Genomic DNA, 13,008 nt, shown 5'->3' with positions numbered 1-13,008 from the left:
ACATTTGCAGTCCTTAAAAAATTATGATGGAGATGGATTTATTGATATTAAAAGAGGTCTACAATATAACAAGTAAAATAGTAGACTGCAAAACAAACAATATGGATACTATCATAGGATGTTATGAATAAATTGTATGTATGTGTATAATTTTATTTATGTAAGTTTATGTATAATATACTCTCTATACTTGAGCATAGGAGAGAGCCTGGAGCCAAAATGTTCATGGTGATTATTAGTGGGACTTTTGCTGATTTGTATTCTTTGGGTTCCCCCCCCCACTTCTCTATATTATCTAATTGTTCACGGTAAACAGTTTTACAGTGTTCTCATTTGTATCATCTCATTTTGAGGGTGGGGAAAAAGAGAATACAATACAGGTACTCACATTTTGATAAATGATGAAATTATAAAAATCTCTGCCGTGTCTTCTCTATTGTTACAAATGTGTAAACGTGTTGTGCCAATGGCATTAAAGCTTTTTCTTTTTATGAAATCTCTTCTACATGCCAGGCACTGCATTAAGAACTTGAAACATTATACAAAGTAGGTATTATTATTGTCATTATGCAAATGAGGAAAGGATTCAGAGAATTTATGTAACTTGAATCACAGCTGATATGTGACTGAGCTGAGGCTCAGACTCACATCTAACTCTGAAGTCAGTTGTTGTGGTCTTTGTGATTCTGACTGTAGACGTCTTGTCTGCCATTAGGATGAAAAGGTTAATGTATGTGACTGGATTCTAAAGTGTTGCTTTAAAAAGCAGGTGCTCAGAGATTTTACCAGCACGTGCCGTCTTTCAGTGCTCGTGTTGTTTCCCTGTGGTACTTTCAATTAGGGTGGAAACTTCTCAGGAGGCAGAATCACATCGTCTCAGTAGCCCTCGCCTCTCCTGGCACAGGCTGACAGTATAGGAGGTGGCCTTCTCTCTGTGACCGTGAGGCGTGCCTTTCAGATCCCGAGAAACTGAGGCTGGGCATCTGCCACCAGTGCACGTCCTTGTGGCCACAGGGCTCTCTTCCTTTTGGGGGAAGGGCAGAAGAGCAGTAGTTTTCAGACAGCTCATAGACTTCATCCCAAATGCTCTGGGACCGTGTGCAATTTGCCAGTCTTGGGAGTTGGGAGCTAGACTAGCTTTGCCTCACATCCCCTCCTCCACCTGCAAAGGCGTCTTTAGAACAGTCTCTGGAAATTTTTAAAAACTTGGATCTTGAGCTTAGTTCCTTCTGTGATGTAGATTAAACAGTCTGTGGCTGTCACTCCCTTATCTCCCTTTGTCCTTCAGGCTTCCTCTTCCAACATTCACAGCATCTCGGGTCTTTCCCACACTTTATCTCAGACACCGTGGCTTCCTCACGGGATTACTCAGTCGGCCCGATATGTGACCCCCAGGGCCTCTCTGCCAAGTCCGCATTCCCATCTGAGCCCAATTACGGATCCCTGTGGGGCCATTGACTTCAGTGGGGGATGAATGGAGTGGAGGCTGTACTGTTTGGCGAAGGGGCAAAGTGCAATTATGGGGCTCTCTGGTGACTATTTAAAACATCTTCAGTTAGCCCCATGGTGAGGGTGCATACACAACATTTTAAAAGATCCACCTTGAAAAATGATTTCCCAGACACCACCATATACGCTACTTCGTCGTGAGGTTCACCCATCTCGTGAGAAAGGAATCATGCTCATGATTATTTTCTACATGTTAATTGTTCAAATTGTTTAAAATATTTGTGTCATCAGCCAAACACTTGTACATCCCCCTTTCGTCAGACATTTACTGTGCCCTTTGTAAGTGCCAAAGTGCCGGGCGCTGGGATTTCTTATCATCTCTAGACCTGGGAACCCATGCTGATTTAGAGAATAGACTTAATGTTTTTAAATCTTTTTCTCTTCCAGTTTTCCAAAGAAATTAGCCTGTTTGCTTGGTGAAGAGAAACCAATCTGCTGTTTTCATAGGGTGAGTGATCCTTTGCTCTTTTATGTATTTTTTACCTCCGTCAAAATTGTCTCCAGTTATTGTGATACTTCAAAAAGAAGTGCTTCATAGCGTGCATTCTCTAGATATTTTCTGCTGCTTGGAACCAAGGTGTTCCTTCTCCTCATCAAATTGCCACCTCCTTCAGAGGGAGGGTTTCCCTCTAGTATTTTTCTGCCTTTTCTTTTTGCTGTTCACATTTTGCCTTTTACGGGTGCTCACCATCGTTGCTGTTCCCTTGTCCAGCTTGCAGAGAGAACGAGAGAGGAAGTTACTTTGTTTCAGTGACTGATGCACGGAAATATGGCCGTGGGCAAGGCGAAACCATCCATTTCATTCACATGACCCACTGTTTCATGAATACCGTGAATAATAGAGACAGAGAATAATAGGGTGGGAGCCCTAGATGGGACCTTAGAGGTCATCTGGCAAAGCCGCTCTGTGCAGATGGGGCAGCGGAGGCCTGGAGGGCTTCACGTCCCCTGTCTGGGGGCTTCTTGAACAGCAGCAGAGCTGGGATCATGAGAGGCATTTGACTCCCAGCTGCATGGTCTACCCCCCTTGCACCCCCCCAGTGCCCCCACAACATGGAGCTGTCTTTTGAATCTCAGTTCCTTCTGAGGATACAGAGTTATAGGTGGTTCGACGTGATGGGCTATAACAGCCGTCTAAGGCAAGGGTCAGGAGTGACACTGTTGAGCTGACTTTCTCATAATCATCCTTGGCTGCCACCAAGAGAGGTTGGTGGTGTGGATGCACCCAGCACACGTCTGCTGTAACCTCCTCTGACAGGGCCTGTGTTCCTTTGCGCCCTTTCCAATCCACTGCTCTGCATTGCCCCATCACGTGCTGAGACTTGGTGGTCCATCTGTTTTGCAGCCAGAAGCCATGGTGCACCTGCAGGTGTGTAGGGCCAGCTGCAGACCCGCACGCCCCCACTCGGGCCTGTCTGCACCTGCAGAGTAGTGCTTACCAGGTTTCTTTATAGTGTGGTACAAACTTGGCCTGTAGTTACGGACTTGTGGAGAAATGTTTTTTCATATTAAAAAAAAGGTGATACCCTTTTTTACATGAGTGCACCTTGGTTGGGTATGATGGAGAGAAGTGTGAGAATATGGGTCTCCCCTGGAATCCCAGAAGGTGGACTTGCCTGTCGTTCTTTCGAGGATGCCTGTGCTAGATCTGACTCTGGGTCACGCTCATTTTGGTTGATGACCTAAGTGTAGTTATTTCCAAAACATTTCATCTCACCTGGGGATTGGTCAAAGTGTCGTATTGAGGGCCTGTATCATTATTTTATCCAACTTGTCAACTTAATCACTTTATCTTAACAAATGGGGGCTTCTCTTCTGCCCCAACTGGAGTCATTGTTAAGGAACTTGATATGTCTCCTTATCAGGGTACAGAGATTGTCTGCTTTCTGCCAGTGCACTGAATAGAATTTAGAACATGGATGGCTGATTCATTGAGGGATCGCCTGCTTATTACTCCAACATTGATCTCTCCTGTCCTCAGATGCTCAGGATGAGTGAATGTGCAGTCATTAAAAGTGTGAAGTTTGGGCTGGCTCCGTGGCTGAGTGGTTGGGTTGGTGCACTCTGCTTTGGCGGCCCAGGGTTTCACTGGTTTGGATCCTGGGCACGGCCCTAGCACTGCTCATCGGGCCATGCTGGGGTGGCCTCCCACATGCCACAACTAGAAGGACCCACAACTAAAAAATACACAGCTATGTACTGGGGGAGCTTTGGGGAGAAGAAGTAAAAATTTTAAAAATCTTTTAAAAAAAGTGTGAAGTTGAAGCTTTCCATTTCCTCTTTTTGTCCAAGAAAAGCCCAAAAGGTTTATCCCCCGAGCACATGACAGTATAATGTGGGACGTTGAGATCTGCTGCTCTCTGCTCTGGGGAATCTAAAGATCTCTGTGAAATGGAGAGATTGATAAGACTAAAACAGAGGACCATGAAGGGCCTTAGGAAGGTGGAGAAGTGCTAAATTCCATGCCTACTTTGCAGTATTCTTTCAGTAAAGAGTAAACTGCTAAGGAGGTTAAAGGGAGAAAATGGTAAAGGGATAAAATGAAGATGCTTGAAGTCATGCCGACCACTTGTGGCCACTTTGGTTTCCTGCTGGGGTCATCAGCAGTTTGAAGTCGACAGTCAGGAGGCATCAAATCGTTACCCAAAATATTACAAGCCATTTGCTTTTACCTGTTGGGAGGAAAGTAAACACAAACTGAAGCCATGAGTTTCTCCCTTGAAAAGCAGCTCTGAGACTGGTCCCCATACATTGGGTCTATACCGTGCAGGTCGACATGCCACACACATGTACACCTTGTAAAGGATGAGTCGCTGGGCTCCATTTCATGATAGGCAGTGGGGCTGGACCTGGAACAAAGCTGCTGTTGTTTCCGGGCTCACCCAGCACTTGCCATCAATGGTATCCCTTTAAGGGAAATCTAAGGCAAGACTCTTGCCAGGGCTGTGATTTTATTTGCAAGAGGCCGAGAAGCAATGGCATGTATTGGTTCCATAGCAACATGTCTGTGCAGCCAGAAAAAATATAATGACTGTGGCGGCCAGTATATCCTGGGCAGGATGAGTACAGCCTTGATGCCCTTTTTTATTTTCCACCGTATCCTGGCCCGCCTTTCCCCTCCTGCAGAGAGTGTGGACTTCGTAATTGTTGCTATCTATCCCTGCTATTAACACTTGCCTCTTGTCCCCATCCAGCCTGGGACTTGATGAGGGAGAAGGCAGCGTCTGTAGTAAAATTCTGCAGGCTGCTGAGCGTGCCAGCAGAGCTGGCAGGATCTCCCTGCCTTAGCAAACGAAAGTAGGTGGAGAGTCTGTGCTTTTCATCATCCCTGTGGCAGAGCAGCTCTGTCAGAGTGGCACAGTGGGTAGAGCATTTCCTGTACATTGCGGTCAGCTGCTCCTGGCTGGAAAGTGGGCCGTGAAATGCAGCAGTGTGAAATCTAGGGGAACAGAGTACCCATTTAATGTGCTACACAGATTTAGGAGACACCTACCAGGGTAGAGTGCAATGCTGGGCACAGTAGGGTGCACAAAGAAATACAGTACACTTTACACATCTTCCAGAAGCTTCTACTAGAGATGTAGTTTCTAATGGCAGTTGCCGTGTTGTGTGTAGCTGGGGTTTTAACATTTCTCTGATGTTTTCTCATCTAGAAAATCCTCCATGAAACCATTGTTAATCACTCTTGATTTCAACAGCTGCTTTTTCCCCTCAACTCCTGAAGCATTTTAAAACTCTTTGCCATCTATTTGGCGGTTGTTTTATATTTCCTTTTTTGATATGTAAGGCTTTAGGGGCCTCAGCAGTCTTTCTATGTAGAGGATAAGGCCTTCCAGGTCAAGAACTATCTATCTTATTCTTCGTCTTTTTTTTTTTTTTTAAATTTTTCTACTGCTCAGAACTGAGCTCTGTAGATAGTAACCATGCCACTAATATTTCCTCATGATAACGTTATAGTCTCATCTTATCTCGTGAGGAAGAGGTGAGGCAAGTGTGTAAATATATTGAAAATGCTTCTAAATTCTTCAGAGAATAGATAAATTCAAGAAATTCTTGTTCTGGTGTGGTTTTTTTTAAAACATGTAGATATGAAATCACAAGGTAAGAATATCTAAAGACTTCACATTTCCTCGTCTTCCTCTTTGTGGCCACCGACCATGAACTGTGTACCCTAGAGCTTTACGCTGGCCCTGAAATCATTCTTTTTCCCACCCCCCACCCCCATATTTGCGACTTCTGTTGAATTTGCCTTATTGTACCGTTTAGGCCAGGCTTCTCAGTCAGACCCCTAGCAATGTCTTTCAAGCTATTAAGTAAGAGATTTGAAGGATTTTTCATTAAGGTGACAGTTTGATAGATTAGGATACTGGTTCCTAATTTAGTTTTGAGGTCTGCTGGGGGAGGAAAGGTTTTTATCATATAAAAACTTTTGTCTCGGAAGACTTGTCTTCCCTTCCCAAGTTCTGAGGCAACTGAGAAATAACACTAGCGTCTTAAGGCAGATGGAGGCCAGAATGCACCTAGGTGACTGGTAATGGGTAACTGAGTTAGAAGCTGTATCGTGGGTTGAGAGCCAAAAAGATTTTCCCATCTTCCTCTTCCCCAGTCTGGGCCTGGTGACAGTCCACCTGCAGGAAAGTTTCAAGTCTGCAGGCCACTGTCTGTGGGGACAAGGAAGGAAAAAGAGACCAAAATCCACTCCGGGCTCCAAATTTTAACTCTACCCGCTGGTAGATTAACTCTACCCAGTGGAGTTAACATGACCCAAGGAGAGGCCTGGACCACGCCAGCTTTAGCCCCGAGCCAGGTAACTCACTCCACATCCTTGGGAAAGAAAAGAGATGGAGTAAGAGGCCAGGAGAGTTTAGGGGAAGTCCTTCACTGGGAAAACAGGGGGTGGGGATGGCGTTTCTCTCTGGCTCTGTTCGCGTCTCTCCCTCTCTACACTCTAGTCAGGCAGTCTATCCCCAGTCTCACTCTAGCATCTTACTCGCTGTGTTTTCTTCATAGCTCTTTGGTTTATATATTTGCTTATTGGCTTTTTGTTAGTGTTTCTATTAGAATGTTAGTTCAATGAAAGCAAATCCTCATCAGTAACGTTTACCAGTGTATCCTGGTCCTTCAAACTGTGCTAAGCACATAGGAGGCCTTTGATAAATATTTGCTGAATGAATAAATGAATAAAAGTTGCTTTAGGCCCTTTCTCACGTTCCTTAATGGCCTGGACATCCTTGTCCCCTGTCTTGCCAGGCAAGCACCTATTTGTATTGTAAGACTCGGTTCAGTTAGCAGATTCTCCGTGGAGCCTGTCCGGGCTGCCCTTCTTCCAGAGGGAAAGAGCACCTTCTTGTTTGTAACTCACCAGTTGCCAGTAGTTGCACACACATGTGTGTGTGTGCATTTGTGCGTGCATGCATGTCTGCATCTGCCGTGTGTGTGAGTATGTGCATTTGTGTATTCTTTCTGGCTCTGGCTCTGTAACACTTCAGTTCACTTAATTGTTTAAATATTTATTACTGCTACCAGATTAGAAACTCCTGGGCAATCTCTTATTCATTCTTGATTCTCTGAAATCTCCCAGGTGGTAGGTGCTCAGTAAATAATAATATTAGCATTCCAAGTGCTTACAACATGCCAGGTACTGCTGTATCTTAGTACTTAAAATAACTTTCTACGTGTCTTACATATATTAACTTGTATCTCACAACAACCTTACTTTTTTTGTATGTGGTGAGGAAGATTGGCCCTGAGCTAACATCCGTTGCCAATCTTCCTCTACTTTGTATGTGGGATGCCACCACAGCATGGCTTGATGAGTAGTGTGTAGGTCTGCACCCAGGATCTGAACCTGTGAAGCCTGGGCTGCTGAAGCAGAGCGTGCAAACTTAACCACTATGCCACCAGGCTGGCCCCTACAACCTTACATCTTTAACGCTCACTTTAAAAGTAAGGAAACTGGGGACGTAAAGAGATGAAGTGGCTAGCCTACAGTCTTAGAGCTAGTCTGATTCCATAGCTGTTATTCTCTGCTGACTCTCAGAGAATGACTGTACAAATGGACAAATGAATTGAAGGAGAATCCTGGAAGCCCAGATGTTTATCATTAAATAGGGCCACAGACATGGGGATCAACACAAATGAGTAAGAAATGATCACCAAGCCAACCTGTGATTAGCCATGGTTGACACACATTCCTGAGGCCATGGCTGACATAAATTCACAGATGAACCCCTGAAATCTTATTCTAGCTGTTGCACTTAATTCCTAATTATCCGTGGCTGCACAGTGGTATTGGTTAATGAAAGTAAATAATTGTCATATTTTGGGAATTATTTCTTAACAAGAAAATACTGAATCATCAATTATGAGTTAAACAGTTGCTGTGTGTCAGGCTCACTCCTAAATTTGGGGGGAAATGGGAGGTAGGAGGAAGCGAGCTTGGAGGGAGAAGAAGAGGGCCCTGAGAATATCAGCCAAGGTCAGTGTGTCTGGTTGAAGAGGCGAAGCGTGATTACAGGTAAAGTTAAGGAAATTAAAAGAAATCAAGGGCAGTAAATATGAGAACTATGGCAAGGCATTATTATACATCATTAATTGCCAAATGGCGATATTAGAGAAAATGAAAGCTATTGTGCTAGTCAGGATAGGATGGGCTTATGCTGCAGAAACAGCCAACCCTAAACTCTCAAGGGCTGAACAAAATAAAAGTTTATTTCTCACTTCCACAGTGTCCCCTGGGGAGCTGGTGTCTGTCCAGGACAACTGTCCTCCGTGCATAGCTCCATGATGCAGGCTGATTTGATCTTTTTTTTTTTTTTTTGGCTTGAATTTTTTTTTTTTATTAATGTTATGATAGATTACAACCTTGTGAGAGTTCAGTTGTACATTTTTGTTAGTCATGTTGTGGGTACCCCATGCTTTGATCTTTTGATCTGACCATCTAGAGGCTTCCTTCATGATCACAGGGCAAGAGAGAAAAAGTAAAGAACTGCACCAGCAATTAAATGTCTCAAAGCTTTGTCCTGGAAGGGATACGTGTCACCTGCTGTGTCCTAGACATTGCATTCAGCTTTTTATACAGCTCATGTCCTTCCAGTCTTCTCATTTATTTTTGTTTTTCTCCCACCCAGCATATGCTAGGTGCTCAGTGAAGATTTGGAGGTGAAAGAATGAGTGGGCATAGGAATGATTTGTCACTCATGCCTGGTAGTGTTTATAGCGGTAATGTCCGTAACAGCTCCCGAACAGTGATTGGAAAATCATAAAGACATGGGCAGATTGAATCCAGTGAAGTTGGTAGTTGAACTTGTGCTAAACGTCTGAAGTCTGAAGCCCCAGACTTCAGCCCGTCTTAGCGCCATCGCTGTCTCACAGCCCACAGCTTGACTTCACAGTTTCTGTGTTATCTTGTTCCTCCTGAATAAGGTAGCGATCACTATCCTCATTTAAAAATTAAGAAACTTAATTAAGGAGAGGTTAACCTGTCCAGGATGCTGCCATGATTCCAACCCAGTATCTGACTGCAACACATGGTCTCCCTGCTACATCAGGCTCCTTCACACTTTCCCCTGCTGCCTCATGTCCTGGGGCCCCAGCAGATGGGCATCATCCAGCTCCAGATCAATGGAGAAGGGGTTCCGGACAGGGACAAAACATATGCCGAGGAAAGCATAGCAGCTGAATGTGAAAAATAAATTGGAAGATTTATGTGCGAGTCAACACAGAGAGTGGGGAGTTCAGAGAGAGAAAGTGGAAGATTGCATTGGAAAGGTAGGTTGAGCTCATACCACATGCATCGGACCAAAGATTGGGGCCTCTCAACCACGTCTCAATATGTAACTTTTCATCAAAAGAAACCTGAAGGCAAGGAGGGCCCAGGATCATGGCCACTAACAAATTCCTAGAAAATGGTGCTTGTTTGTTCCTGGCGTGGCGGGGTGGTGGTGGAGTGGGAGGGGTCTGAGCGCTCTGCCTGTCACTGGTTAAGTGTGGACAGACCGGGGCTGTGCAGAGGCTCCTGAACTAGGGCTTGGTAATCACTGGAGACTTTTCAGCAAGCTGGTGATGTGACCAACTGTGTTTCAGTGAGATTAGCTTTACAACTGTGTTCATGGCTCCGGAGCTACTGGAGAAAACCCGAGACGGGAGCCCCAGTTACGAGATTATTACAGGCATAAAGAGATAAGACTTTGAAAACTGCCATGGAAGCATTGTGAAGGGACAGATGTGGTAGACACTACAAAGAAAGAGTTGACCAAAACAGAGCGACTATTGGGACATAAGAAACAAGAGAAGCGGTTGGAGATACCTGAATTTTTGAGCCCGGGTAGCTTTTGAAGGTGTCCTATGGTATATATTTTTTGAGCTTATTTTAGTAACAGTTTCATTCTGTGAGTTGAGGCTTCTCAGGTAGAATAGGGGGACAGCCTTGGACAAGATAAGCCCCTTTGAGTAACTGAGTATTGTACTAAGCCCAACCTTTTCACATATGCCTCTTTCCGCTTCCCCTCCCTCCCCAAGGTTTAGGATCAAATCTTAAATCAGCAGAGAAGTCATCAGGCTGAAATTTCATCTCCATCCTGGCCCTCTAGTGGAGATAAAATGGTTTGAACGTGGGTGAGAAAGTAAAATTAAAGTGTGATTGCCAGATCTAGCCCCTGATAAGAGAGGGCCCACCATCTCTCTCTTGCTGGCTTGCCTTATTATCAGACACTACCTCCCCGCGGCTCTGGGAAACGGATGGTAATGTTTTACTGGTTGGTCAAATTTTTTGCAAGCTGACAATTTTTCTGACCTTCACAAGGCTGCTGCACACACTTTCTCAGTCTCTTTGGTCTGACAAGAGAGAGCTAGTTTGGATGGGAAAGAGGAGGAATGTATTACATTTCCATTATTCTTTTCTGGGGCTAGTCATGTCACTCTTCATAGGTGCCGGTCTCTAGTGGCAGAGGACAGTCTAATGAGAGAAGCTAAAGTTGTGTGCAGCTCATGCACAGCAACTCTCAGCTCCAAAGAACCAGAGCGAGCGCTTGGGCTTCCTGGGATTCAGGGGTCTGTCAGCCCCCAATCTCTTTTCCCTGGATAAAGGCTGGAGCTGAAGAGATGCTCCCAGGGGAGAAGAGACTCCGACATCCTGCCTTTCTTCTGTGCTTTCCGTGTGGGTCTGTGAAGCAGGCATCTCCAGCCAGCGGTGCAGAAAGTATGATAGAGTAGGAGGGCTTTGAAGTCATGGTCGCTGTTCCTGAAATGCCCTTGGCCCTTCTGATGCTGCCCTTGTTGGGTAGACCCTCTGCTTAATCCTTGTTGACATCTGAACGGCTTTACCCTCTATGAAGGCTTTATTCCTTCTTCAACCTGAGCAAGAGGCAGGGCCCCACTTGGCATGGGAGACCCGTGGCGTTCATGATCATTTCAGACCCTCTCTCATACCCATAAAATCACCACAGTTTGTTAGATTGATTTGTAAGTAAGATTCTTTGAAACAGCAAGATGCTGGGAAGCCTGTGCAATTTCTGGGTGGGGGAGGGGTATATAGTTAAACAGAAAGGCTACACTATTTATAGACTCTTATGTGTTGTGTTGCAGGCGGAGGTGGAAGCTGACGTCAATGTTTTTCTTCCCCATCTTGTACGACGTCAGTGTTTTTCTTCCCCATCTTGTATAGTTTCAAGTGTAGTTTCTCACTAGTGCTAGAGACTTTAAACATTTCAAGTCTCCAGTGATATCTATATTCTTTTGATGTGCTTTGCACAGAAACTAAAGCAGGAACAGGCTTCAGAGTAAGCTAACCAAAGCATCTTGGGGCTTTTGATCACTTTCCATTAGCATGAACAGTAATCTCTGTCCTGTCGGATTTGGTCTGAAAGGACGTTCGCTGTTTAATGAAGATAAACATGTTGCTGGGTATTTCATATGTCTCCTCAACTCAGGAACTGAAAAATTCATGCGTGAGATTAGCTCTGTTGGCAGAAAGGGGATTCTGAATGCCCCACACATTTCCCTAGCCATTGACTGAACTTTTGAAATGTGCTTGCGCTGTAAAGAACAGATACCGAACAGATATGTCACTTACAAAGCCTTCTGTTTCAATGGCGCGTCCCAGGGGCCTCTCAACCACATCTCGCTGTGTAATATTTGGTCAAAAGAAACCTGAGTGCAAGGAGGACACGTGATCACCGCCACCAACAAATTCCTAGAAAGTGGTGCTTGTCGTTTGTTTCTGGTTAGGTGGTGGTGGGCAGAGGGGCTGAGCCACTCTGCCTGTCACGGTTTACATCATGCTCTGCTGTTGCTTCTGCTTCTGGCCTTGGCTCTCGCCCTGGCTTGCAGGAGGGAGGGCATGACTGTCGCTCTTTGTGTCTGAAAACCTGTGGGCAGAACTCTTTTGAGAAAGCAGATGAGAGGCTATATCCTTTCCTCAGCCCATTCTATTCCTCTTTGCTTTTTGACATACTGGAAAAAAAGTTTGCAATTACAGTTGTTTTTATCTTAAAAGAGAGTGCCTTTTAAATGTTTAGAACTTGGAAATCCTGTTTTTTTTAATTTAGGGCTTGAAAAACGGGGATGCTGACATTGTCCTTGGAGTACGGGTTCCTAATTGAGAGAGAACAGTAAACAAAGCAATTAGTTTGCTTTTAATTTAAAATGTGTTACTTTCTTTAGAGTTGAGAGGTGATTTGAGATGTTCCTGTTTTCACAGTCACCTGTTTCCTCGGTCTGTGATCATAATAAATTCCATAGCTCCAAAACATTAGAGCAAATTGTGTCTTCTGCAGGAGTTATTTACAGATAGTCCAATAACTGGTGCTTTCTGAGGAAGGAGCACTGTGTGTGAAAACTCTGAGGTAAAACCTTTTGTATCAGCCTTGGCGGCAGAACTTCTCAGGAGCTAGCTTTGAGGGTAATAACATCCCCATCACCGAGGCCAGTGGAGGGGGCGGCCCCCCTTTGATCTGCTGCCAGCTAACACCTGGCTGCCTCAGGGCGTCCTGCCTGGTAATTAAACCCCGGAGTCTGTGCAAAGATTAGAGGGACCTGGTGAGGAGAGAGGTGGGGGGAGTGAGGTCAGAGCCTCACCCTTATAAGCTGAGGTACAGAAGGAAGCCAAGCTACCTAGGGGGCTCCTCTGGTTGTGGGGCAACCCCTAAGGCAGGCAGGTGGCCATGGATTGACCATCCTCGCTTCCCACTGATTCTCCTCAGAGGAAATGCTGTTTTCTCTAGTCCTCTCCAAGCTCACTTCTCTTTCTCCTGCTCCCTGAAGGACACTTTTGCAGCAGATAGATCATCAGTTCGAGCTTTGAGAACATTAGTAAGCAGTCTGTAGAAGGAGGTGGAAGTTTCCAGCTTTTTGGTTGCTGGGATGGTTCTGAGGGAGACAGGAATAGAGGAAGGATGGAGACATCTGAATAATGGAAATCAAGCAACGTGAAGGCAATGTTATATGTCGACCCCTGGGCCTGCTGCAGTCTGCCATGACTCAAGCTTAAATGTCCATTGT

At 45.0% G+C, this 13,008-nt stretch overlaps 1 protein-coding gene across 12 annotated transcripts in view; it reads left to right on the top strand.

Annotated features, from left to right (window-relative positions):
- Positions 1-13,008, top strand: part of ATXN1 (ataxin 1) — a 384,336-nt gene that overhangs the window by 199,038 nt on the left and 172,290 nt on the right. For all 12 annotated transcript variants that reach the window (XM_070244939.1, XM_070244941.1, XM_070244938.1 and 9 more), the window contains one exon: positions 1,897-1,957. The gene's annotated coding sequence lies outside the window, so the exon portion shown is untranslated. The remainder of the gene's footprint in view (positions 1-1,896; positions 1,958-13,008) is intronic.

The sequence above is a fragment of the Equus caballus genome, chromosome 20 (genome assembly GCF_041296265.1).
Source record: "Equus caballus isolate H_3958 breed thoroughbred chromosome 20, TB-T2T, whole genome shotgun sequence".
Lineage (NCBI taxonomy): Eukaryota > Metazoa > Chordata > Mammalia > Perissodactyla > Equidae > Equus > Equus caballus.
The sequence above is the reverse complement of the archived record's forward strand: the minus strand, read 5'-3'. Positions and strand labels throughout refer to the sequence as shown.